Here is a 25,980-nt window from a genome sequence, read left to right as displayed (position 1 = left end):
CCATTTCTTGAAAGAATAATGGAATTATAGAATGGTTTGGGTTGGAAGGGGCTTTATAGATCATCGGTCTTCAAACTCCTGTCCCCTGCCATGGGCAGAGACACCTTCCACTAGACTAGGTTGCTCAGGGCCCCATCCATCCTGGTCATGAACACTTCCAGGGATGGGGAATCCACACCTTCTCTGGCCAAAAGATAGGTTGCCCAGAAGAGGATGAGCCTGGTAACACACCATCATGGCAATTCAGCTCTTCTAGTTTGTCATTTTTATATCAGAGAACGTGTATACTGTTCTTCCAGGCATACTGACATACTACACTTGTCTTCTTCAGCTTGAATTCCTGACACTGAGTGCACCAAACCTGTCTGTCAAGTTTGAATTCCTATTCCCTCATGAGGGAACTTAACATACTTTTTCACTGGGTCTGTCTTCACAGGTCCTCATTCTGAAGTGACCAAGTCAACAACAATATATGCACAATGTCCTTTTGTCACATCATGAAAGTGTTTAAAATGAGAACTTTAGTCATTGTTTTAGCCATTGTTCCAGCTGGTTTCCATAGAGCAAAATGCAAAAACACTGGTTTTTTCTTCAAAATTATCTTATTTAAGTACCTCTAAGCCTAATGTACGTTTTTGTACCCTTCTCATTGTGGTAATAGCCATTAAACTAGATTTCATATGAAGAGCTTCAGAAAGATGGTTACCCTGATCTGTTTCAAATTTCATTAGTCATGATAAGCTGTGGTACAGCCTGAAAAATTAGGGTTTATGGCCTCTATTCTGTTTTAAGCAGAAGTATAAAGTAGAACAAACCCACACCTGGTTTTATTTTGAGATTTCATCCTACTTTTCTATTACCTTCAGTAGGCATTTGTCCAGTATTTCAGGCTAAGCAGTCTTCTTCATTGGAAAAAATTATGTAGAAGGATGCTCAGTAACAAGAGTACTTAGTCAAAATTTTTGTTTGGGATCCATTCTCCACACTGGCACTTTACAATTTTGTTACCAGACTCAACTCAACTTCTCTAATTAAATAACAAAAAATAGGAGCAAAGAAGGGATATATTCCATTAAGTACATGGAAATGAGCGCCCCAGAATCAACTAATTCATCTTCTTGAGTCTGGCTGAAACACATGGGCATTAACACAGTAAACAGCAACAACAGCCTTCAGTAAAATCTGTGTCGTTTCAGAAGAATTTAAACTGCTCAAAGGAAAATATCACTAGAATAGAGAGTACTTTCTAACAGCTGATAGAATTAAATAGAATAACTGACTCTCTTCTCCACCAAAACAAGCATGAAATGATAAAGTGGAAAAGAACCTTGCTGTCAGCCATAGGATGTACCTAACAGACAGGCACATTGAAGATAAATGCTTTATTCCTGCATCTTTTTTTTCTTGTGGGTTTCAGGAAAGGGCTGTGGAGGTAAGAAGGTAGACAAGGGGCTTTTATTGATTTTCTCTGCTATACTTGCTCTTGCTACTTATTAAGAGCTGTGGAAATTGCCCATAGCTATCTTTTCCCATGTTTTTTCTAGCTGCAATACTGTCACTCCTCTCTTTGTTCATGTCCTGGAAAAGTAGTTCCTCTAAGGACTACTGCTAAAACGGCAGCAAACACCTAAGTCATATAAATGAAGACAGTAAGAGATGTGCAAACACCTCACAATATTCCAAATCCTCCTATTAATACCACAGTCATTTAAAGAGGTGAAGACCCTCAACACACTACCTACAGTTAAGATCATGCAAAAGCACTTGATGGCAAGAGAGACCCCAGAGGAGCAGGCTGTAAAAGACTGCCTTGTTTTTAACTGGGGGTCTTCTTTTTCAACCAGAGTAAGACTCTTTGCAACTCTCCTTTAAGAATTTGCAATGGTGTCAACAACAGCAGCAGTAGGGACAGCAGCTTTCCAAGCATCTGTCACGTCAGTGCTAGGGCCATCAGCAGAAACAGATTGTGCTAGAGACAGTTGTCCCATGTGAACCAGGCAAGACTCAGCCAAGTCCCTCCATTCCGTACTGATCACTGATGAAAAAGATTTTTCTATGAACTGAAGGATAAACAAGCTCCTTGCGAAAGAAAAACCAAAAAAAAAAAAAAACCACCCAAAAAAACCCCCACAAAAAAACAAAACCAACAAAAAACCAACAAAAAACCCCACACACCAAAAAACCCCACAAAAAACACCAAACCAAAAAGCTCTGAGCATATTTTATGAATTACTTTCCCTGAATTTCTTCCAATCAATGCACATTCCAATCTGATAAACATTCCCCGAGCAGCACCATGCATTCTGCTGTCCAGACATCGGGGGGAAGGGGAGAATTAAAAAAAAAATCTACCTATGGATGACTAAATATTGATGAATATGGTGTGAATTCTGAGGAGGGTTGTCCCCTCCTCTTTCTCTCATTTCCCAATTTACAGAATCTGCAGTATTTAGAGTCACAATGTCAAGCAAAGTCAGAAGAAATAGAATTCTAGAAAGCATTACAGCCATCATTAGCACTCTCTATCCTGACTACTTATCAGACACATATAAATCTTGATGCCTATGTGACTCACTATGATGAAATTAAATGAGAGCAAGCAGAGCAAATGCATGTCTACTGCTTTTATCTCTAACCCAGTCAGACAGTCATCAATATATTTGAGTTACTGCAATATATTCTGTAATATTTCAGAATATTGTTATCATTTTATTAACCCAAGTATCTTTAGTATTTTCTTCCATATCTCCACCGTTTTTTAACGGATAATCCCTCTCCAGCCCTGACTGCATTATCCAGCATTTTATACATGTTCCTTGTCCTAAAAAAAAAAAAAAAAAAATTTTGAATATACATTTAATTTATGCCTAATATAGTGAAAGAAGTAAAATCAGTACGCACAAAGGCAAGGAAGGAAAGCAGCTGAGTCCATAAGGACATTAAAGCATGTGGCATCCCTGTTCATAACTGCATGTATTGTAAAAGCACAGAAGCTGTACATTCACACCAAATCAATCCTCTGTTTACCCCTAGACATTTTAATCTGTTTCCTTAAAAGGACAGGTGCTGATAAAGATTTGAAACAGAGACCAAATTAAGAAAATGACAGGAAAAAAGAATCCCTGCTGCTTCAAAACAGCATTCTCACCGGGATCACATTTCTTGAATATTCTCCTTCAAGGAGAAGAGCAAATCATTTTTTATATTTAGCCAGGGAAGGTGACAGACTGAAATCAGAGTCGCTAAAACCAAAGCAGGTAGTGTGAAATCTAAGAGAGTACAGAACTGGGAACCTAAAATGAGGAAAGGGCTTATTTATATATATTTTTTTTTCATCTTTAGAAAATCAGCACGTTATTCCAACTGAGCTAACATGCTCAACTGTACTGCAGGATTACAAGAAAGCTGAAGACAAAGGTTTCATTCACCACTCTACTCTTTTACAAGGGATAACCTCCTGCGCTGATGTAAAGTCAAGTCACGTCTGATGAAGTTCGCTCCTCCTGGGACAGTGGACAACACTTTTGGAATCAAAATAGAAGGAGAAACCTTGATCATGTATTGTTCAGTGTCCTGTACATTGTTCAGATCACAATTTAGTTTAGGAAGCAGTGCATGCAAATAGTCATTACAACTATGCTAAAAATCAGAAAGAAGTTTTAACCTTCCTTTTCATTTTCACCACTACACAATAAAAACGCTAACTCTTTCTAACAGCAAGGTGTGAAATATCTTTAAAGATCGCTGATTTTATATCACTTACTTTCTCACCACAAGTAATTTAAAATAAATCATTGTCTGTGAGGCTTAGAAATGTACCTCCTCTAGATGTTTGTTTTACCCATGATGCCTCTGCTTTGTGACATTACAACTAGCTGTCATGAAAATTAATACAAGATAACAAGCAGAATACTTTAGGTCAATTCCTGGTCGAATTAAACTAAGACTCACACCGTTCACATCACCAAGGCCAAAATTACACTTTTTAACTTCCACCAGTGAAAACCCAGTGGGAATAGCTAAACAGAAAATGGCATCCAGTTTTTATGCAATGCTTGATAAATAAATTCAGCAGGAGGTTTACCATTTGTTTTTATGAAAACATGGATGAACCTGTCTCATGCAAATAAGATGTCATGGCAGAAAAACACGCATAAATTGGATTATTTTATAGAAAGGGATATTTTCCACACAAAGCTTATGATTTTTAGGAACTTATTAGTTGCTCCAGTGGCCAAATTAAAAGAGATCATATTACAAATAGGAAGAAAATTATTTTGCTTGTCCATGATGTACACATCATTTTGTTTTGTTCTGAATTTCTACCAGTGTACTGTGAGATTCTATTAACTCTTTGTGTTTACCGAGGCAGCAAGGGAGAGTATGAGACTCCTGGTCATATTAGAGAATTGTCTTTTACTACATCATTTTGTAAGTTGCTCAAACTATATTAAATAATTGTTTCAAATTCAAAACAATAATGTAAATTATCCATATGATATGCTAATTACCTACCTCAGTACTGTAGGAACATGAAAAAAAAAGTTAAATGCAAGACAGAAAGCTGACAGTAGAAATACTTTAATTCTGTTTCTAGTCTAATATGTTAATATTCTTCATTTATCATAGAAAAGTAGGATGTGTGCTGACCTGGCACTGCAACTTTTTGCAAATGCACAGCAGCCAGACACTAATGCCTTTGAATATTATTAGCAAACCATGGTGAAAATAAATGTATCAATGAGTTCTTAATGACCTTAAATGAGAAGCCTCTGTGAGAGCAGGCAAGACTGGCACAAACATAATACATGGGGTTTTATTAACAAAAGAACAACCATTTTTAACTTGAGATGATCCCCTTTGGGCCTCAGGTGCACCATAAGTGATAGCTTTGAGACAAAAATAGAAAGGCATTTACTTAGTCCTAAAATAATACTGCCTAGAAGGCATTACTTTCTTCCTTTGAAGCAAACAGATTATTTTGGACTTTCACACAGCTCTAAATAGCTCATAACTGGAAAACACATATGAACAAAAAACTTTAAACTCCCTGGCTAATGAATGATATGCATGTAGAAGAGTTAACTGCAGGAGGGTCACCTCTACTTATTTGCATTGGAGACTTTAAAATATGAGAATTTCCATTTTTCTTTTTTGATTATCCCTCATAATTTATTATCTCCTTTTGATATCCTTAACTACATAACATTTGTCAAGCATCAGAAATGCTTGACAGCTGACCCTTAAAATATTCACTAGAAACTGAAATATATTTTAGTTACCCTTAAAATATTCACTAGAAACTGAAATATATTTCCACAAGAGCTGAAACTGCACAGCAGCAAATAGCCATAAAGCTCCTGACAACACTACAAGAGCTGGATAGAGGCACTTCATGCAATGAGGCAAATTCAAACTTATTTTATTGTCCAGCATAACTTTACCAAATTCCTGCACTTTATTTTTAGCATAGGATTAAGTGTTACCTCTCAGTGCCGCAAAGAAACTCGGTGAATGATGGGGTATTTCAGTTAATTCAGCAGAGCAGGAGTTGATCATTCCAGGAATGCAGATGTCATAACATAAATGGGCAGCAGAAAGGCTGTAAACTTCTAGGGATGCACACTGAGAGAACTGTGCATTACTTCAGTGGAAGTAAAAAACACATGCAATGTAGAAAAATGCAGAGGAATACAGTTCTGAAATAATCAGACTGGTATTGCATATCCAGTAGTTTATCCCCATTTAGCATTCAGTGTTAAAGAAACTAGACACTGGAACTCATGGCTAAATATCTGATTTGCAAGCTGAGGTTCACTGCAGTCTTCAGAGCCAGTTGTTCCTGACTGTAACCATGCAAACAGAGTAAGACTTCCTCCTGTTTAGTTTAAACCACTTTGAAACCTGGATTCCCCTTGACATGCTTGTTCTGCACCAGCAATTCCTGTTTTATCCTGCACTCTTCAGCACAGAGAACAGGTGTGTCCTGACTAGAAACCTTCTGCTGCTCAGTGTAGAAGGATATTTCCTCACTTTTAACCTAAATTTTACCCATAGGGAGACTCTAATTACCCAGACATTGGAATGTAAGTCCTGAGCTCCCTGATGTGCTGCATGGGAGAGGCTGTCAAAGAGCCAGATCTCGTGTGCTCAAAGTCCTCTGCAGTCTGGCTGTAGAGAGTATTTTTCACACGCAGGCTGTAGCAAAGATTTCACTCCGCAAGGGTCCCCACATCATATGGGAGAGAGAAAACCATTCATACCTATGGTCTGCTTGGTAAATCCTGCAGGAAATATGCTTACTTTGCAAGAAAAAGGATGGTTTTGCTATTAATCAGAAATACAAACCCAGTTTTTACTGTGGGTCTTTCAAAGCCCCCAAAGGGTTTCTCTCCTCCCCATTCCACATCAGTGGTAAGAGTGTTTCCACATGTTAAATTACATCCTCCTTTACACCTATGCAACAAATAAATGCTCTCCCACGCTTGGAGACACTTTGCCCGTGATGATTTTATACAGGTAAAAGCTGCTCAAATTTATTATGATTAGACTGTCACTTCCTAAGAAGTCCTGTCATTGGTGTATGACATGAATTAAGATCCCAGGTTTAGTCCTTCAAGATACACTGGTTCATCATAAATAAAAGAATATTAAAAAAAAAACCAAACCAAACCAAAACAAAGAAACAGAAAATGAATCTCAAACCAAACAAAAACAAACAAACAAAAAAAAAAAACCATTTGCAGTTATTTTAAAAAAGGAAAAAAGGGTTTTTAAATGGCCTTCAAAATCTAAGTATGCTTGAGAATATTAAGTTTCTAATTTCTACTTTTTTTTTTTTACTTCATAATTCTAAAGCAATTGGTAATCTATTTTATATTTCAGTGCCAAGAATCACATGGCTTTGTTGTTATTGTTTCTGAATGACCATCTAAACTCTAGCTTGAGGAAAAAAATGGCTTCTTATCATTCCAGCTGTAAAAGATATTTTGAAAAGATGACCCAATTACATTCAGAGACTGAACAGATGCATACAGAGGGATTAAAAAATAATTTTTATTTCAGACATTCCTGATATTGTGGGGACCCAATTAATTTCAGCTACATGAGCTATGTGTGTCTGTCTAAAGCTAAAGTTAAAAAAAAAAAAAAAACCAAACAATAAATTCTCAGCTTCAGAACCATTCTTCTTTTACTCAGCTCATCTTTAATTTCCCATTATGCACCTTGTGGATGGTGCATAAAGAAAAGAGACATTCCAACTCGCTTAATGAAAAGCACAGAGCCCAATCACCTTAGGCTGAGATCACAAATTCAAATTGCATCTTTTTTTTCTTTTTTTTTTTGAGTGGTATTTTTCCCTTCTCTTTTGCCTTGTGGATAAAACACAGTGAGGTCTTTTGCATGGGTAATACAAAAACCTAACTTTGGTCACACCTTCTGCCATTTGATGAGAAAGAGGAGCAGCAGGGAAGAGGAAGAATGTACCTTATTCTCCTTCACCAAGTAAGAATACGGCTGTGCTTACAAATGAGCCCTTCTTTTTATTTATTACTTATGAAAGGTATTTCCACAGTATTCACCATTGATATTTCATCTATTAAAACAGATACTTCATCTATTAAAAAATTATCTATTCTCTGTGTGTGAAAGGCACTTTGAAAACATTTGCCAAAAAAAAAAAAAACCAACCAAAAAAACAAGAGAGGCAGCAAATAGACCTTAGTGCTTATGAAAGGTAAAGACAATCTCCCAGTCATTTCAGAGGGGCAAGGTCAGGCCTCACCTTTCTTCTTGTACATTTGCATTATTGACGTTGGGAAACAAAGGCAGAGCTCTAAGTAAAGAACGGGTGGGGCAGAGCAAGGGTGGCTGTGTGCTGCTGTGACATTAGTGACAGCGGCTCCCCGGTGCACCCCACGCTGGCTGAGGCGTTGGTTATGGGCGAATAATGAATGCTGTGCAAAGCATTCAGTCACCACTCTGCCGTGCTATGCCAGCCATCAGATGGAATGCCTTCCATGGCAAGGAGAGCTCCTGCTTTCCATTTGTGCTCACCCACCTCCTGACACACTGAAGTACAGGGTAGAAGCTGAGAAACACCACCATCCTCCTCCAGCTCAGCCCCTGCTCAAAATCTTTAGATTGCATCTCTTCACTGTCCACAGTTCCTCATAACTGAGTTACTCTGTCCTTCCCTCTCTCCAGTGATATATTCCCAGGCTTCAGTCTGACAGCAGGTGCTTTACGCCTTTCATTTCCTCTTTTTTTTTTCCATATGGCATATTTTGTTTGTTGTAAAATCATGTATTCCATTATTGGTAGGTTATTCGCGGTATTTTTGATCTGTTCAACAAAATGGTACATGGTTTAACTGTTCTCTTTGAGGTGATTCTTTATTAGTCATATAATCCATTTTTCTACTGATTAGGGAAGATGAGTCAGTACTAAATATTCTATCTCCTCATACAATTGATTTTTCTGTGCTTTTTTTCTTCCAATATTATTTTCTCCAACTGAGTTTTTCTGGCTATTTTTTATTAGTTCAAATCATCTGCAAACGTGCTAGAGATTTCACAGTACAGCTTCAAAGACGTTTTCTAGAAACTCTGGAGAACAAAGCAATTTTTCATATCTAATTCCATTCTTCTCTTCCCAGCTGATGTAACTGTCAAAGAAAATCACAGCCGTGCTAACAACGCAACACAAATGAACTCAGATCCATACAGACTGTTTCTGCAGAGACCCAGAGTCTAGAAAATGAAATATTATCCTAAACAATAGAAACAGCCAAAAAAATCTGCTGTTGAAGACCTCACCTCTTACAGAGTAAATTAACCAGGAGCAAAAACAACCTAGTCCTAAGCAAGAACTTCGTATTCACAGGCCCTGACAGGTTTCCTCCACCAGAACCCCAGACACAGCACCAATGTCACCAACAAACCCACAGCTGGTAGTGTCTTCCCTCAGCAGGAGACCCCAACCACCTCCCACACCCCCACAGCCCCCAGCTACCTGTGTCCCTACCCCCTAATGAATCTTCTGCTGACATTTACTCCAAAGCATTTCTTGTTTTGTTCTGTTTAAGGAAAAAAAAAACAAAAAACAAACTACAAACAAACAGGAAAGTACATTAAACCAAACACTTCCAATTTATATTATTTTTGGATCACTTCCTCAGTGGCCTGCCCATGGAAAGCTAGCATTTTGCAAACTTTCAACTAAAAAAAGAACAATATTCAATACCAACAGGATGAAATGAATCAATCTGTCCATGGGTTAATTCACAAAAGCAAATTTCTCTTTCACAGTCTCCTTCCAGAGATAGGAAATAAACTTCTGTAGTTCAGTATCCATTTCTGCTGGAGGAGAGGGCAGAATTGGGTCAGTTTGATGTTTCTTTTGGCATTCTACACTTTTCATAGGATAAAGCCTAACAAAGGGACAGACTAACAAAACCGAGGCAGAAATGAACCGATTTACAGGAGAGTAGTAAAACGAAAATGTGACTCAATCTGGTTATTACTCAATATAACTTACAGAAGAAATGGGTCTTTGTAAAGTCTTAAACAAATTAATTTGCTTGCTTAGCAGACTTAGGGCTTGTTAAAGGCCCACTAAGGTGCCTCATTGCTTTCATGCTCTCTGGCTCATTGCTCTTTCCACACTGTTCAGTAGCTGGCTGTAATTCTGTATTTCAGAAATTTTCAGCTAACTTCATGCATTTTCAGAATAATTGCAGAATAAACTGAATACACGATTGGGGCAAGCAGGGAGGGGGAATCTGATTTAATCTATCTGGACAAATTAGTCCTATCAGATACTCCATTAAAATCAGTTCTAAACTAAAATTAGCCTTTTAATCATCTGAGCTATATGACTGAGCCATTATATGTCACAGACATCACACAAATAACCAGAAGCTAATGAAATACAATGTTGTACTTCAAACAAAATCAATCACCAATTCCTAAAAATTTCATCCAGGAACCTAGTGAATTTATTTCTCTCTTTTTTTGTTAAATCCCATCTGATGTGAGTTAATATCGAGCAAAGACATAGCAAGAAATCTCTAGCTGATGAATTTCTAAGGAAATCTGTTACTACAGGAAACATGTTCACTTCTCTAACAGGTACAAACAAACATAACTGATGGGAAGAACACAATCAATAACACAGTTTCCAAAAATACTAGGACTGTTTATCTTAAGATCAGATTTGAGTGATTTCAATTAGATGCAGATCTGTTCTGGTATTTCTCATCTTTGCCAGCTTGTCAGATAATTGCCTCCCAAGCAACTGTGATTATCAGGCTTTCTCAGTTCAACTATTAACTCATTCTTTGACCCAGGGAAATAAAAAAGAAAAAAAAAAAAGTCATGATATTTTGAGCTCTATTTCAAAAGGACAGGAATGCATCACAGCCTGAAAGGTGCTAATTGTACTATCATTATCCAAACATATTTGTAACACCAATACCATGGCATAATAGAGAATTTTCTAGGTTTCTGTTACCTGCTGCTGCATTTTGTACACAGAGGGGAAAAACATGGTTGTGCCAAGTTCATTGGTTGATACAACTGAATATTTTTATTAATAATGACTACTCATCCTGCATCTGCACTTTATTACCATTTATTATTCTGCTCATCTCACATAAGATATGCACACATGAGCCAGAATTATAGATAATTTACAAGAAAAATAAACCAAATCAAATACTTTTCACCTCCCATGTGTGGGACACGTTTATAACTTTCCTCGAATCAGAACCACAGGCTTCTGAGAAATAGCACTGTGCTTTAAAAAGAACCATAATATTTCACCCTACAGTTACAACATATGTTTGACACTGGCTTTTTCACAAGAGGATGTGTTCTGTTTCTAGAAGTCTGCAGAAGGCTTGAGGATCTGTCTGGATGAAATGCACTGTACAAATACGCAGATATCACCAGTATGCTTCTGTCTTAGACAAATTTCTGGCAAAGTGGAACCTGTAAGAATTATTTAACTTTCTGTAATTAAAACATTAAATAATCATGTTTCACCATGACAAAATATTACTGAAGACAAAGGAAGGCATTAACAATCGCTTGCAATAGGCTTTTCAAAATAAAAGCTGTCTGTACCTCTGAAAGTGGTATTTTTAAAATTTTTTTTTAACTTCTGTTACATATTTCCTTTCATGGAGGAATGTTGCAAAATAAAATGCTACTCTTCATTTTGCTCTAAAAATGTCTGCTTTGAATTATTTAAACTATTTTAATAACTCACTGTTTTATCAGCATTAATAAATTTTGCTCACTGACCCATATATTTCTTATCTAAGTGAAGCTACTTCCCCTTGACCACTTAGTGCAAGTTAGCCAGGCTTTGTGAGCAGCCTATAATGATATGCAAACTAAAACCATAACTATGTCAATTTAAGGTCAAAAAGGCCTATTTGTGGTTATTATGGAAATCAGTTTAAATGCGAGGTGCCTAAACAATGCGTCTTTGCGTCCTGGCTCAGCAAAAAACCACAAACAACCTGCCAACATCTGCTTTTTGAAGTGTCAGATAACATTATTTCCAGGATGACATCAAGGGCCTTCATTGGCTATGCATAAGGTCAGTGAATATTAACTTCATTTACACTTGGCTGAGAATTGGCTGGTGCCAACAATAGGGGTTTAGATCCTCTGCTGAGCAGGGTTAAAAACTGACAGAAAGCTGCCATTGAGGAAGATGGATGATGGTACTGGCTGACCCCATTCCTCCCCAAGTGTCACAGCTTAGGCCTCTTTTCTATCTTCGCAACAAAAGACCCTCCCTGAGCTTCCCAGTGGCCTTCAGCTTTATTGGTGCTAACAGGCCCAGACATTTTCATCGATTGGATTCTCTACCTCTTAAACACAAGAGCTTGCCCTCCCTGGCTAGCCAAACCTTGGCACAGATGTCTTTTTTTGTAATTGCTTCTCTGCTGTCTGTTGGGAAGGATGCAATCGGACAGGCGAACATCATGTCAACACAGAAAATGCTTCACCATTTATCTCAGTTTCCCAGTGGCATTTTAAGGAAAGTGATACCCTGTTTGCCTGGGGGGGGTGGGTGTTAACCCTTCAGTGGCCCAAAGTGTCTATAAATACAGAAAAAGAGATTGCTGTTATGTTCCTGTCTTAAAATTCTACTGTATTTGTCCTACGCATCATGTACAAATTATGAATTTAGTTTTCCCAATCAAACTGTTTAAAATCTGCATCTCTAAATGCACAGAAATCAATGTAGTGTTGTTACTATGTATGCTTCTACATCAGATCCTCAAGGGCCTTTTCAGTCAAGTTCAAAGTAAAAATTTAAGGCTTGAATAGTTAATAATGTATACATCTGTAGAATTTCCAGTCTATTTCAATCTGGGGGCACAAACTTATGAAAAATCACAAAAATACACTAAGAGCTTATATGGAACATATCCATTACATGAAATGAAAACAATTATTCTAACATTTGAATGACAAAATGACTGGAGAAAGGACATAAAGGAGACATAACAGAGCTGTAGAGAATGCTATCGGGTTGAAGAAAAGCAAAACCGATGTTCCTTCATATTTTTTTTTCCCCAAACATCTGCTACTGGACATTGCTGGCAAAAAAATAATGGATTTGACAAGCCACTTGTTTGATCCAATACAGCAATTCCTGTCTTTCTGCATAGACCATGGAAACACACAGCCTCCTATCATAATTTATATATTTTCCCAGATTCTGGGCTGTGCTGCATGTGCTCTGTGCCAGACCGATTGTTCAAAGGCACCCTTAAAGGCACCACAGCCTGCCAGGGGACTGGCCTGCCACTGAGGTGCAATCAACAGGATTAGAGCAACCCATGTTCTGCCTAACAGATTTATAGCCAGAAGTGAAGGAGCATGGATTAAACGCTCCTTTTAACACTCATGGCTCATGTTACCTTGCAGGGACTGGGCATAATTCTCAGGACTAGCAATGAACTGATGGAAAAACAAATGGGCAAGAAGACATCAAGCCAATCCTTTAAAGAGATATGGGGTTTGTATTAAATAGTATCGAATAATCCTCTGAAATATGAAGACAGAAATACAAAATACAGGGGGGGGGTCACAAAGTTGGGGAAAAAAATGCAACCCAACCTAGTAGTTCATCCTACAGGTGAATGGAAGCAACAGCCACCAAAACTACCTCTCTACCACAACATGGCATAGCAAGATGGATCAAATTACTTCAATTCTCCAGTAACACTTGTTTTCATAATTGAGGGAGGGGATTGGAGAGTGTGTGGGTCTGGGGCAGGGGATTCATTGAGTAAAAATCAAACATTTTCTTTTGAAGGAGAGGGAAAAGTGGCACCATTTCCAAACTAGCTGCTGTAAAAAAAAAAAAAAATATAAGAAATGTTTACCTCAGTAATAAAAACAGTAGAAAAGAAAACCCAGTCATAAGTCGGCCATAAAATAAAATGATGTACTATGAAAAAAATATGCGTGAAAGTAGCTGAAGTGATTTTTGAAAATACTGCAGTACATATATTTCTTGGAATGAGATGTTTATTGCATACAGCCTACCACAGTATAAAATAATGTAATTGTGTGATTGTACACCAAGATTCATGGTGACTTTTTTTTTTCACTACTGGAAGGGAATATTGTCACAGTAATGAGGAAAACACACATTTTCCATATTTGTTGTAATTCCTATTAAACAAACTGCTTTTAGGAAGGACTGCAAGACTGGGCCCTTGCTCTTTGTGTTAATAACAGATGGTTATGACATGGGGCCAATTCCTGTTTTTCTTACTTTCACAAGCAGTCCCAAGGGACTCATTATTATTTTTATTTTTTTATGAATAAAGCCAGCAAGATTTTACCCAAGGGAAAATCAGCAGTTTTGCAACAGAAACGTTTGTGGTGCCCTTTTCCACTGGGTAAAAGCAGGTAGCTCTGCCTCATTGCAGGAATACCCTGCCAGCCCCAAAGAAGCATTAAGGAACCCCAGTAGCGGGTACTTGGAAGAAACAGAGAAAGAAAACTGGCACAGAAGTATGAAATTATAACAGCTCTCAACAGATTTCCCCAATATGCTTCAGAAACTGTTATCAAGGACAGAGATTGGCAAGGGATTCCCAGCAGCACGCTTCTTCCATCTGGAGTGGGTGGAACTGCAATGTCTCCCAAAGCTGAAAGTTAAGGGGATTTTAAAGAAGACAAGACAGATCCAATTTTTAACCTACAGAGTCATGTAATAGAGCACAGGAGCTTTGCCCCCATGGATAATCACAGGAAAAGGGCTCCCTTCATATGCTCTCCTTTTCAATGGCCATAACGAGCAGCCCTCTTAGTTAATAAACCGTGATATATTTGGAACCATATTCAAAAAATTAAAATTAAGAAAAATGATGAGAAAGAAGTATCTGTGAAGCAGGTCCTAATCATATGTTGATGACCAGGCTGTTCACTTCCACAGGAAAGTGTCACCTCCCTGAAAGTCTCTACAGCCATAAACTACCATACTCTATTTCTTTAGCCCAGTGCTACCACGACTGTATGAGCAGGTGCCCACCACAAGAAGCAGGAGGAGTTCAGACACACAGACTACTCAGCTTAGGGTACGTGGAATTGGTATGTGACACACTAAGAGCTTGCTTATGCCCTCCTTTAAAAGGAGGTGTGAGGGTGCCATAAGGGTGCCTCCACTTCACTGAATTCCAGTAGATGCACACAACTGGCGTCACTGCAGATATTTAAAACTCATTTCTGAAGAGATCATAGAGATGGCAAGGCTGAAGGCCTCTTCCATCTCTGTATTTCAAAATAATATCAATGAGGGGTTGGGGATTTTCTTCTGCCCATAGAAAAAAATTGCATTAGTAATTATCCATTAGGTAAGTACATATAGCACTCCAAAAAGCAACATAAAAAATATTGCTTCAATATTTTGAAGTGCTTAAGCACTTCAATCACAAACAGCTAGAAACAGAACAGTGACCTTTTTTATCCATATTGACCACACTAAACTGAACTTTTCTAAACTGGTGACCACAGTGCAAGAAAGTGAAGGCTTAACTTAAAAATCAAGTGAGTCTAGGACACCAGGAAGGATATCCTCCCTTCAGAAAGGACAGCCCGAGCTTTTTGTGTATGGGGAGCTGATCTGTAATGTTTCTGTGTATTCAGATGACCTGAGCAGGTTGTTTGTGCATAGTCCCAGAATAATGTCCATCAATCAATGTCAACATTCTTCCAAGCTCCACTCTGACTGGCAACTGACAGTCAGTTACCTCCTGAATGTTAATTAATAATGAATACCCTTGTCACTGCTTAAACACACAAAATGTCTTTAAATGGCAGAATTATAAAAGTGGGGTTTGTTTAGTGAGAACAGGTATTGCATTTTCATTTAGTCCTTGTATTAAGGAGAGAAATAAAATCCCTTACTCAGATACTGCACATCATTTGTGCTATCAGCCTGTGCTTTATTTTCTAAAAACCATTAATCTGTACTTGTCATGGAATTTCGAATCTTATCTTCTTGGATACATGATTTTTTACAACAACAATACACAATACAATGACTGCAGCTCTAAATATGACAGAAAATCTTTAAGATAAAAGATCAAAAGTAAGTATGTCATTGTCTCCTCCTATGTCGCATTTGCCCAGGGAAAAGAAAAACTGTTTTAAAAGATGTCATTTCTCTCCCTTGTTTACCAGTATTATTCACTAGCAATTCCACTGACAAGACTTTTTCAATAATAGGACAAGTAGAGACTTATTTTAACTGACAAACAAAAGCAGACAGACAAGCATATATGCCATAAAGACAAAAAATTATGCCTTTTAATCAGAAAATTAGGTGATATGCAACTAATTATAAGGGTTAAGTAAAGAGAAGAGACAGTCAGAGATCACAGATTGAGAATTCTATTCTATCTGCACAAGGGGACGTGATTTTCAACCGTGATTATAATTTTAAGCACATGATACTTTCAGCCTTCCCAGCATCAGACTGTAGATGAAATCCAGCTGAGATGTCCATAGGTGAGATAATTAGGTGACATTGTGGAGCTTTGGGATTTGCTAACAGTTAAAACAATATCCATTTCCTGTAGTTATCATTTGGAAGGACTTTATCACTACTCTTTTATTCAAGTTAGTGCCAATAAAACTGACCACACTTTGAAAGATGCCCATTTGTCTGTAAAACAGACAAATGTGTTCTTGCATAATCAGCACGGAACAATGTCACAATTGTAATATACTCAGTAAATAACATAATGAATGTGACTTTTTCCTGAAGAGCTACTAATAACAAACCTTTTCAATAAATTGAACAAAAAAAAAAAAAAAAAAAAAGGAGAGTTATTTCATTTCTTTACTGTGCAAATAAATCGATCAAGAAAAAATACGTTGACATTTTGAAACATGAGAAATCAAATATCTAAGGTTCAATGCTTGATATCAGCTAAGAGGCTGTATCACGGGCCTAATCCAAGAAAAAAAATCTAACAGGAATACCCTCTCTTTGAAAGAGAGGGTATTCCAGTCACATCCCAAAACTTCTCTATGTAGAAATTAAAAACAAAATACCGAATATTATCTTAAAAAAAAAAATCTGTTCCATACAATCTTTTTCTTTCAATTACACTTTCTTACTTGATGTTTTAAGACTTCAAACAAAACTACACATTCTAACAGAAACAAGAGAAAAGATCAATACATCTCCATTTGCTTTGACATACAAACACATCACTCTTATAAGCAAAAAAAAAAGTAGAACTTTTTCTCCAGTTCTACCATTCACCTAATAAATACATACATAGATACACCATGCAAAAAATTTTCCAAAACAAAATTATGTCAACATTTCGAAAGACTAGAGCACAAAAAGTAAAGACTAAATGGTTTATATTTTATATGCATGTCTGTGTGTTTTATATATATATATATATATAAATGTATGAACAAGAAAGCTCATCACCTAAGGCATTGGAATCTGTCACTCCATATGAATGGTTCTAACTGCTACACTATTAGAAGAACAAATTTCAGCGGTAGCTAATAAAACCTTCAAACAGTGAGTGCGTGCTGGTTAAGAGACATGCCCTATTTGAAGCAAGAGATGCAAGCTCAAATTCTCCTCAGCAAGAAAAACAATTGACCTCAGCCTGGATAACATGAGTAGTTGAGTGAGATCATGTAAATATGGCCAGTGATCACAGCCACATGTTGCCCACTCAGACCATGTCCCACAGACAAATTTTTGAACATGCAATTTGTTCCAGCATTAACAGAGCTGAGCTGTTTGGCACACAAACAGCCAAACTTTCAGGAATACAATAAACTTCATTTACAAAGCCTCAGGTGCCAACATTCTTAAAGAATCTTCATGGTAGCTAAGCAAGGGCTCTGATATTTTATATTAGAGATTTAAGGAGTTTCTCAACACCAACTATATCCCTCTGTGGACACAAATTGATTGATTCAAATAGGCACCACACGCACTTTCATTAAATGTATCATTTTTTTTCTCAAAATCTAACCATATAATAATTTAAAAACTTTCATGTAAAAAAAAGAAAAAAACCCAAAAAACTGGTACACTCAGGAAGTCAAAAAAATACTATGTTTACTACCCACAAATTAACATTGCTGGTAAACTGAGAAACTGAGGGATTTGGAGGGTTGGAGGCCCCATGGCATTGTAACTTTTCAGGTCAAGCAGATCAGGTCATTGATAGAAGCTCCATACAACTCCTGAGTTTTGTTTTGATGGTCCATCAGAAGTGGATGAAGGACATCCTGCCCTCTCCTACAAATGGGTTTAGACTTCCATAGGAAAATATGCATGTGTACAATATGTTATAAGACTGAACATAAAGCATATACATGGAGAAAAAAATAGTTCTAGCAACTCTCAGGGGACATTTGCAGTTTAGTTACATTCTGAGGACACAGGCAGTGAGACAAAGAAAGGGAATGTACAGCAGGTGACATGCTTGTAGCTACATGAGGCCACCACTTTAGTCACCTGCCAGAAGACTTCCAAACACCACCTGACCCCCTCACATGAGTTTAATCCACTGTGTTCCACCCACTGCAAAATGAACATCAGTCATCTGGTATTCACACTCCATGATACATCATACTCACTACATGCAAGGAAATAATAACAACAATTTATAGCCACTAATTATGATAGAGATTATATATTTCACCAGAGGGAGATATACCATCAGTGAAATTTTAGGGTCCTGTTTATATTCACTTCTATGTATACATTTATAGCAGCACAATATTGCAATTCTTAAAATTCTAATAAAGCATTCATTTAAATATGTTTCATCAACATAGAAGTTTCAAGTTTAAGTATATGCTTACACTTACCTAAAACTTTAGCACTTTCCTCAGTAGGAAAACATCAACATATGATGTTACTCCCATTAAGTTAATAGGATTATTTCCATTAAGTTCTGGGGATGGTGCCTCAGCCTGCAATTCTACAGATAGTTTCCTGCATTAGGCATTACCTCCTTAAAATACTTATAACTTGTTTAGTGAGAAGTAGAAACCTCATTTTTACACTTTTCCAGTATGTTTATTTATGGTAATACAGAGTATCAGATTTATTTTTTTTTTAAAAAAAAAAAAAAAAAAAAAACAACAGCCAGCCTGCTGCAGACTTAGTCCAGCCTCTAAAGCCTTAGTGTACTTCACAATTATAACCAAAAAACCTTTTGCATTTATTTATACTAAATACATTGCAAAGTTTTAACAGTAATTATGTTTCTCAATCATGTACTTCCTTCTTCTTCCCATCAATCACACACATTTGAGGTATGCACTGATATCAGATGATACTAACAATTGGAGTTAATTAGACTTTTACTGGAAAAATGCTTGGTACTACTATTATTGCAGGAGAGCCATGTCTTGCCAAGAGACACATGTAACTAATCCAAATCATAAAAATTAAGAGATTAAAGTATCAAATTACTCTGGGTAAAAAACCCTGATGTTTGTTAGAGATCTGAGCAACTTTATCCTCCTTAAGACAAGCACCAGGGCCACCCAGCTAAATAAAAATGTACAGCTACAAGCCCTGACAGGACCTAAACTCAAGAAATACAGTATTTGAGCCCAATTCTTACTGCACACAAGTTTTATACTTGGTTGCCTTTGCTACTCTGAATTAGACTTATAAATTAGCTTGATATTAAGCAAAATTTTCCAAAGAACACATACAGTCAAAGAGATAATTCTTCCTAAATCTCTTCTTAATGAAGAAAAATAGAAGGAAAAAAAGTGTTAAATATTTAACAAACACTCTCCTTTTTGTTGGTGTGTTGTGTTTATTAGGGAGACTGTGAAGTCAGAAACAGTCATTATTGGAAAGTACACAAAAATACTTTCACCAGAGCCACCAGGCACACATTACTGATGTGTCTCAGAGCAAGAAATGAAACATAAGATTACCACAATTTCTGCTGTGAACTATTAACTGGATACTGTTCATTTCCACATATAACATATATTTTTCATTAATATTAGGGACAAGAGAACTCACTGTGACAGACAGCAGCAGCACAAAGATTAGGAAGTGCACAGGGATAAAAGCTTCTCTAAGTAAGAAATATCTTAAATGCATTTGCTACTGCTGCTGTTTGCACAATAATGCTATGTTATAGAAGAAATTAAGACACCCCATTCTGTAAAGAGGGGTTTCCTTTTATGAAATTAAAGACAGGTAATGCCAGCCTAATAGTGAACCTTCCCTTTTTTTGGTTCTCTTTGATGCCACAACACTCTGTGAAGGATTACTATAGAAATCATCTACATTTTTTTCCTGTCAAGTGCTTGGCTTTTAATGAGCTCCCTGAATATACTTTTCTAATTATTTGAAAAGGAAACTCCTACAAACTGTTTTACTCTCAATTTGGTTCCAGTCTTCAGGCTTTTTTTATAAAAGTATTATTTATAGTACCTCCAGGAGAGGCAAAAAAACAGTACAATTAAGTTATATGTATATTACTTATATAGCTTATTATAAAACTTAAAAGGATTCATTTTGACTTTAAAGATATTAATTTGAACATGTTTTATTTGTTTTCAATCTAAAAAGTGTCAATCCACACAGTTTATTGTGATAAACTGTGTACAACTTATGGTTTTTAATAACCAAATTAGCATTGCAGACAGAGCTTGCACAGTATAGAGCAAGCCAGCTGAGAAGTCAAGAAGCAAGAATTAACTTTTACTCTATAGTTCAAGTAATAATAAACATAGTAACTGAAAACCTACACTAAAACTATTTCCACAGTTTCCCAAGTGAAAACAGAAAGATATTCATAAGGATTTAATATTGCTTAATATATAGGAACTGCTGCTGAGGAGCAAATATTTTCACAATAACAGAGGAAGTTTGGGATGCATCAAAATTCAAAACCTAATCTAGCTAACCAAACATTGTGCCCACATAATTTCCATTTTTTTTTCAGCTTCAGTACCAAACACAGATCTCGCCATATGGTTGTCTCACTTCTTAAATAAAAACCTCAAATTCAGCCCTTGACTTAAGTTTCCTTATTTTCAAAGAAAAATTTATACTTTGAACTTCAGCTTTCTTGAACAACTTTCAGCAGAATTTCACCATAGAGATAATAGATATTTTACAGATACATGAAGTAGATTAGGTTAGTAGTTATTCACATGTTCTCTTTTCTGTGATCAGTTCTTCCATTAATTGATCCCTACTTTCAGTTTCTCTGTAACCTACTGAACTCTTTTTTCAGTTGCTGAAACCTTGTTTTCTGGATGGGTTTTTTCTCACTTTTTCTTAAAAAACTATTAGTTATATTTAATGGAATACATGTACAATTATGATACTCCAAATGAGGATTATATGTGACTTCTCCCATTTGTACTCAGAAATGAAAGAATACTCGGATTTCTGTTTAGTGGCTAATTCTGAGATGTTAAGAGAAACCCTGAATAAAACCAAAAAACCCACACCAAAACAAACAAACCAAAAAACCCTCTCAGAATTTCCAAGCAAGCAGATTCTTTTTCATGCATGAAAATCTGTTTATACTTAGAAACACAGCAAACTTAGAAAATGATAGCGAAGCCATTCGACGCCTATTGTACCCTTCACAAAAGATTTCTGGGCGGAAAAGTTTGTTTCAGAAGGAAAACGTATGGTTTTGGGCAACAGACTTGACAGGATGAGATTCCATTTCTAAACACCAACTAAAGCTTCATTTAGAACAAACAGCAGATACACTTTATGGCTAAGGAGTTAATGGCCCAGCTGTTGAGCAACCGTAGCTAATTCAGTAGTGGCATCCCAGACCCGTAAAACAGACAGTTTTAGTGCTTCCCCTGTAACTAAAGGAGATATTACTAAAATTCTCTTAGATTTCACTGCTGGTTTTGTTTTCATTTCAAAATCTGTGCACAGCAGTGGATCTGACCAAAAAAACACCCAAACAACAACCACACAGCAAATTTAGCTGAAGAAATTCGTATTCATCAAACCTCAAGTAAAATGCAAAACCAAAATTAATTCCGGGAGACAGCTGAAGATGGGAAGAGGGGCAGGCCAAAGGAGAAGATGCTGCATTATCCAACAACCCCACTTCTAGGATCTGGGCTCCTGATTGATCATTTGCATGTGCAATTTCACCTCTTTCAGCTCTTCTGGAGCAAAACTACTAGTTTATTGGGAGCTAAACCTGTCAGTAGCTCTGCAGTTAATTCATTTTAAGGATCACTCTGATGGCATTATCCATGAAAACTAGATGGTTTTGACTGCCTTCACTACTTTTCACTTTGACTTCTCATCATTTTACTTCCCCCATCTCTCTGTCACATTTGGGAGCAAATGCTGTATCACCAAAACTTTGATGTCTTATAATCAGACTTACAAAACTAATTGAGATACTTCAGGTAAAGCAATTCTACAAAAAAAAAAAATCAATTGTATCTTCAGGCCAAAAGACAACACAGAAGAGACCTGAAACAGATTTTATGAAGCATGAAGTCATTACTTTGTTTCAGGGAATGACTAGCCCTGACCAGTGAGAACACCAGCCATTTTGTGCTACTTCATTTGGAAAATACTTTCAAAGAGATCATGTTTAACAGTGGACATAGCTCCTTTCCCTTTCTATTCCCCGTGCTTTCACATCCAGAAAGCTGAAGAACATGAACAAAGTAGGTCAAAGAAATCCAAATTACTTAGAGACACGAATAAATTTGTAAAAATCATTCTCTTTATGAACACTAGACCGTTTTGAAAGGAATATATAGTAAGAAAATATATCTTTGTACCACACCTCCCTGACAAGAAGGGAAGTCAGAAGACTACAGGGTGAATGATAGCCAAAACATTTAACCTTCTACAAATTCTAAAGGGGGCTTGAAGCAGAAATTAAATTTCACCTCTATTTCATGCCAGAAACACCTTCAGTAATTCTTGACCATCTAGCTAAAAGATCTTACTTTCACTTTAAAGTACCTTGTTTATTTTCCTGAACCCTGCTAGGATCCTTTGCAAAGACACCTAACTTTTAAACTTTTTTTTTAATCAAATAGTTAATAGCTGTATGTGGTGCCTGATATCAGATCCCACTGGCCTTTCTTTAAAAAGGAACAGAAAAGTTATTTAATATGTTAGGGAATAAAAAGAGAAGGAGATAGATGCTCTGCTGTTGAACTTCTACGGGCTTCTGAGAAAATGACAAGACTCAGTGACACAGAGATACCCTCATTCTCTACTCAGGTTCAATTAGCTGAAACTAATTACATTCTCTTCCCTAGAGTAATTTTGGAAGCAAATGGAAGAAAGGTAACTCTTCTTCAAAAGAGGAAGCATTTAAAGTCCTGATGATATAAATGCCATTGAAAAGTTTTCTACCATTTTCCCCATCTTCACAAAGCAAAAAATTTTCAAGTTGAAAAGGCAGGAATGTCAGCATAGGTTACTTAAGTTGCAGTTCCACATCTTAAGTGACACACTCCCTGACTTGAATTCTACACCCACTTCACAATATGTGCAACCTGGGCTTTTGGGAAGCATAGTAATATTTTTTTTAATTACAACTTATTCACATTCCCATCTTAATTCATTGTCTTCTATTAATAAACATGTGACATGTAAGCTCATAAATGGAGTAACATTAAAAAAGAAAACACAAAAAAAAACTAAAAAAAGGCAAACAAAAAAAAACCCCACAACCACACATACTTCACCACAAATATGCTGCACATAAGGCAAATTCAGTTTCTGGATCTGTTATCAAGTAATATCTCACAAAGTGAAGAGACAAAACGTTTGTCCCAAAAAGAAAAAAGAGAAGGAACAGATGCAGCTTGCTCTTTGGCACAGTGTATAGCACTTGACTAAGTTTGGAAAGAAAAGCCTCACCAAGACAAAATGTGCAAATAGCTATAATCCCCTCCTCATTTGGAGGCCAATAAAACAACTGTTAATGCATACAGTATTATAATACGTTTAACAGTAAAATGCACACATTTGGCTTTCCCTAGGAATTTGATTTTTTGGACTTGGTGCCCAGTGATCTATGTAATTTCTCAGTTCAGTAATACTAAGAGAAGCTTCATACCTTCTGAATTATCACTGTGCTCCTCTGATTGAATAAATTTAATTCTCTCCCTCTCCACCCCCAACTAACATGAAACAGATGGAAAATACATTATAGTAAAAGCTCTCATAGAATTATTTTCACCTTCAAATATCAATCACTGATCAGAGTGTATTCCTTTACATGCATAACATATCAAATGAACTCCACTGTGAGAAAAGACCAAGTTAGACCTATTGGGAGTCCACTAAGGTTACCGAGAAGTCCATCGGGTTTTTGTGGTTGGGGTTTTTTTGGTTGGTTGGATGACGGTTTTTTTTGGTTGGCTGGATGGGTTTTTTTTCCATAACAGATGCAATACATAATGTTAGAAGAACTGAATATGTCTAAGTACCTTTTTGGTACTGCTGCTAGGTACCCTTCAAGAAAATCCCTTAAAATTTACGATTTCCACACCTAAGTCTTGTGCTACATACCATCAGACCTAAAATCTGAAAGATCTAAGGAAAGAGTCTCCTTGAAAATAAGCAAAACAAACTGCAGCTGAAAGTTCAGAGGCTCACCTGGTTTCCTCATGTTTGTTTCACACAGCTTTAGGATTTTCCTTCAAATTCATGGGTGAGCTCTCTGAAATTTGGCTCTCTTAGGTATGTTTTAGACCACTGAGGTCGCAAGGATTCTTTGGCACTCGTGTAGTGAGAAGTAATCGGTGTACATCCAAAGGAAAAAAAAAATTAACTCAGTTTGAAAGATTAAGCAATGAAGAGGGAACACAGGCGACCTTATTTTCCAGGTAATGTGTTTCATCACTGACGATTGTTTTCTTCCTTATCCTTCCCAGCACTACAAGTTACTTACATTCATTTAAAAAATAAATAAATAAATAAATGCATCCAGTGAAGAGTTGTGTATAAATCAAAATTCAATTGTTTTAGTATCTGAACTCAATAAATTTCACAAACAGGAGAGGAGCTGCATGCAAAAGGAACACATTATTCAATCACAGACAGCCAATCAAGCTACCATAACACAAATGAAAATCCCTGCTGAGTTACAGGCTGAAGAGATATGTGGAACTAAAATGTGGTCATCTACTTCTACCTTTGCTGCAACAGATAAGGTATTATTCTGTATCTTTAAAAGACAATCCTACTCTGCTAATTCAGCAGAGCTTTAGCAAGTGCGAGAGAAGAATCACAGACGTCTGCCCATCCTGACAGAGCACAATACTTTCCGCCCTGAGTAGTTCCAAAGAAGTCACACAGCATGCCAGGTACAAAGTATTTGCAGAAGTGAGCCCTCAGACAGGGCTACAAAAGCTCTGGGTTAAGGAAGCACACACCAACTTGCTTCCACTTGATCTGCTACACAGCTTGACAGTAACAGATAGCCACTTGCATTAGTGTCAATGTACAGATAAGTTTCTCTCAATATCTGTCACAAAAAACAGACAAAGTATCAGTGTGCCAGCTGCATTATCGGTCACTACATACTTGATCATACTTCATAACATCCTGGAGCCCAGACAGGACATGCAGACAGCAATTACAAGCATGTGCCACTGTCACCCAGCTCGTTCTGACTCGGAGCTGCCGACTCGGCGCACACTCGACAAGTGCCTGCCCACCACTTTTTCCCTCTCAAACACATTAGCTTGCCTCAATATGGGGCCAGAGTTTGTTTTGAAACTCTTAACAGGATCACTGAAAGAAAAGAGGAAAAATACCATAAATGATCCTCTGGACTGCTTCCAGAGTAGCGTGTTCTCCCAGCGATTGCTTTGGAAGCAAGCCAAAAATGGGAAATGTTCTTGCAAATGAGCACGCCACCAGGCTCAAGTACAAGTTATCATTTAATTCTTTTGTCAACATCAGTGCAGTTAGAAATTAAGAAGCCTGTTCAAAAAACAGGTTAGTTGAATTCCAGTCACCAAACATCAACTTCTTCTCTATCCATCCCTGCCATACTCACTCAGCTCATGTCCCCCACCCCATTCCTAACATACACTAGGGGTTTTTTGAGATATTTTTTCTTCCTTATTGAAATTCAAATAAAATTATTATATTAATTACATCAATGATAACTAGATCTGTAATCAAGAGCAAGTTAACTAAAAAAAGGAAAAAAATCAGTCACTCAGAAAAAAAAATCTAAAACCTCAACACAGACTTCTAGGGGACATAGCAGTTAATATTTTTAACAGATCTCTAATACAGTCTACTGAACATTTTTGCCAGGGCAGTTTTTCACATTACAATTACTCCTAATGAGATCACCCTCTGCAGTGTTTAAGACTTCATCCCTTCTCGGATCAACTCCACTCACTTCACCTTCTACTGAATTTCCTCACAGAAACTCTTCAAAAG

General features: G+C 36.9%; 1 protein-coding gene across 5 annotated transcripts in view; it reads right to left on the bottom strand.

Moving 5' to 3' along the window:
- EPHA7 (EPH receptor A7) overlaps positions 1–25,980 on the bottom strand; it is a 166,082-nt gene that overhangs the window by 129,581 nt on the left and 10,521 nt on the right. The gene's annotated exons all lie outside the window — the stretch shown is intronic.

This window comes from Serinus canaria, chromosome 3 (genome assembly GCF_022539315.1).
Source record: "Serinus canaria isolate serCan28SL12 chromosome 3, serCan2020, whole genome shotgun sequence".
Lineage (NCBI taxonomy): Eukaryota > Metazoa > Chordata > Aves > Passeriformes > Fringillidae > Serinus > Serinus canaria.
Note: the sequence above shows the minus strand (reverse complement) of the source record. Positions and strands in the feature narration are given on the sequence as shown.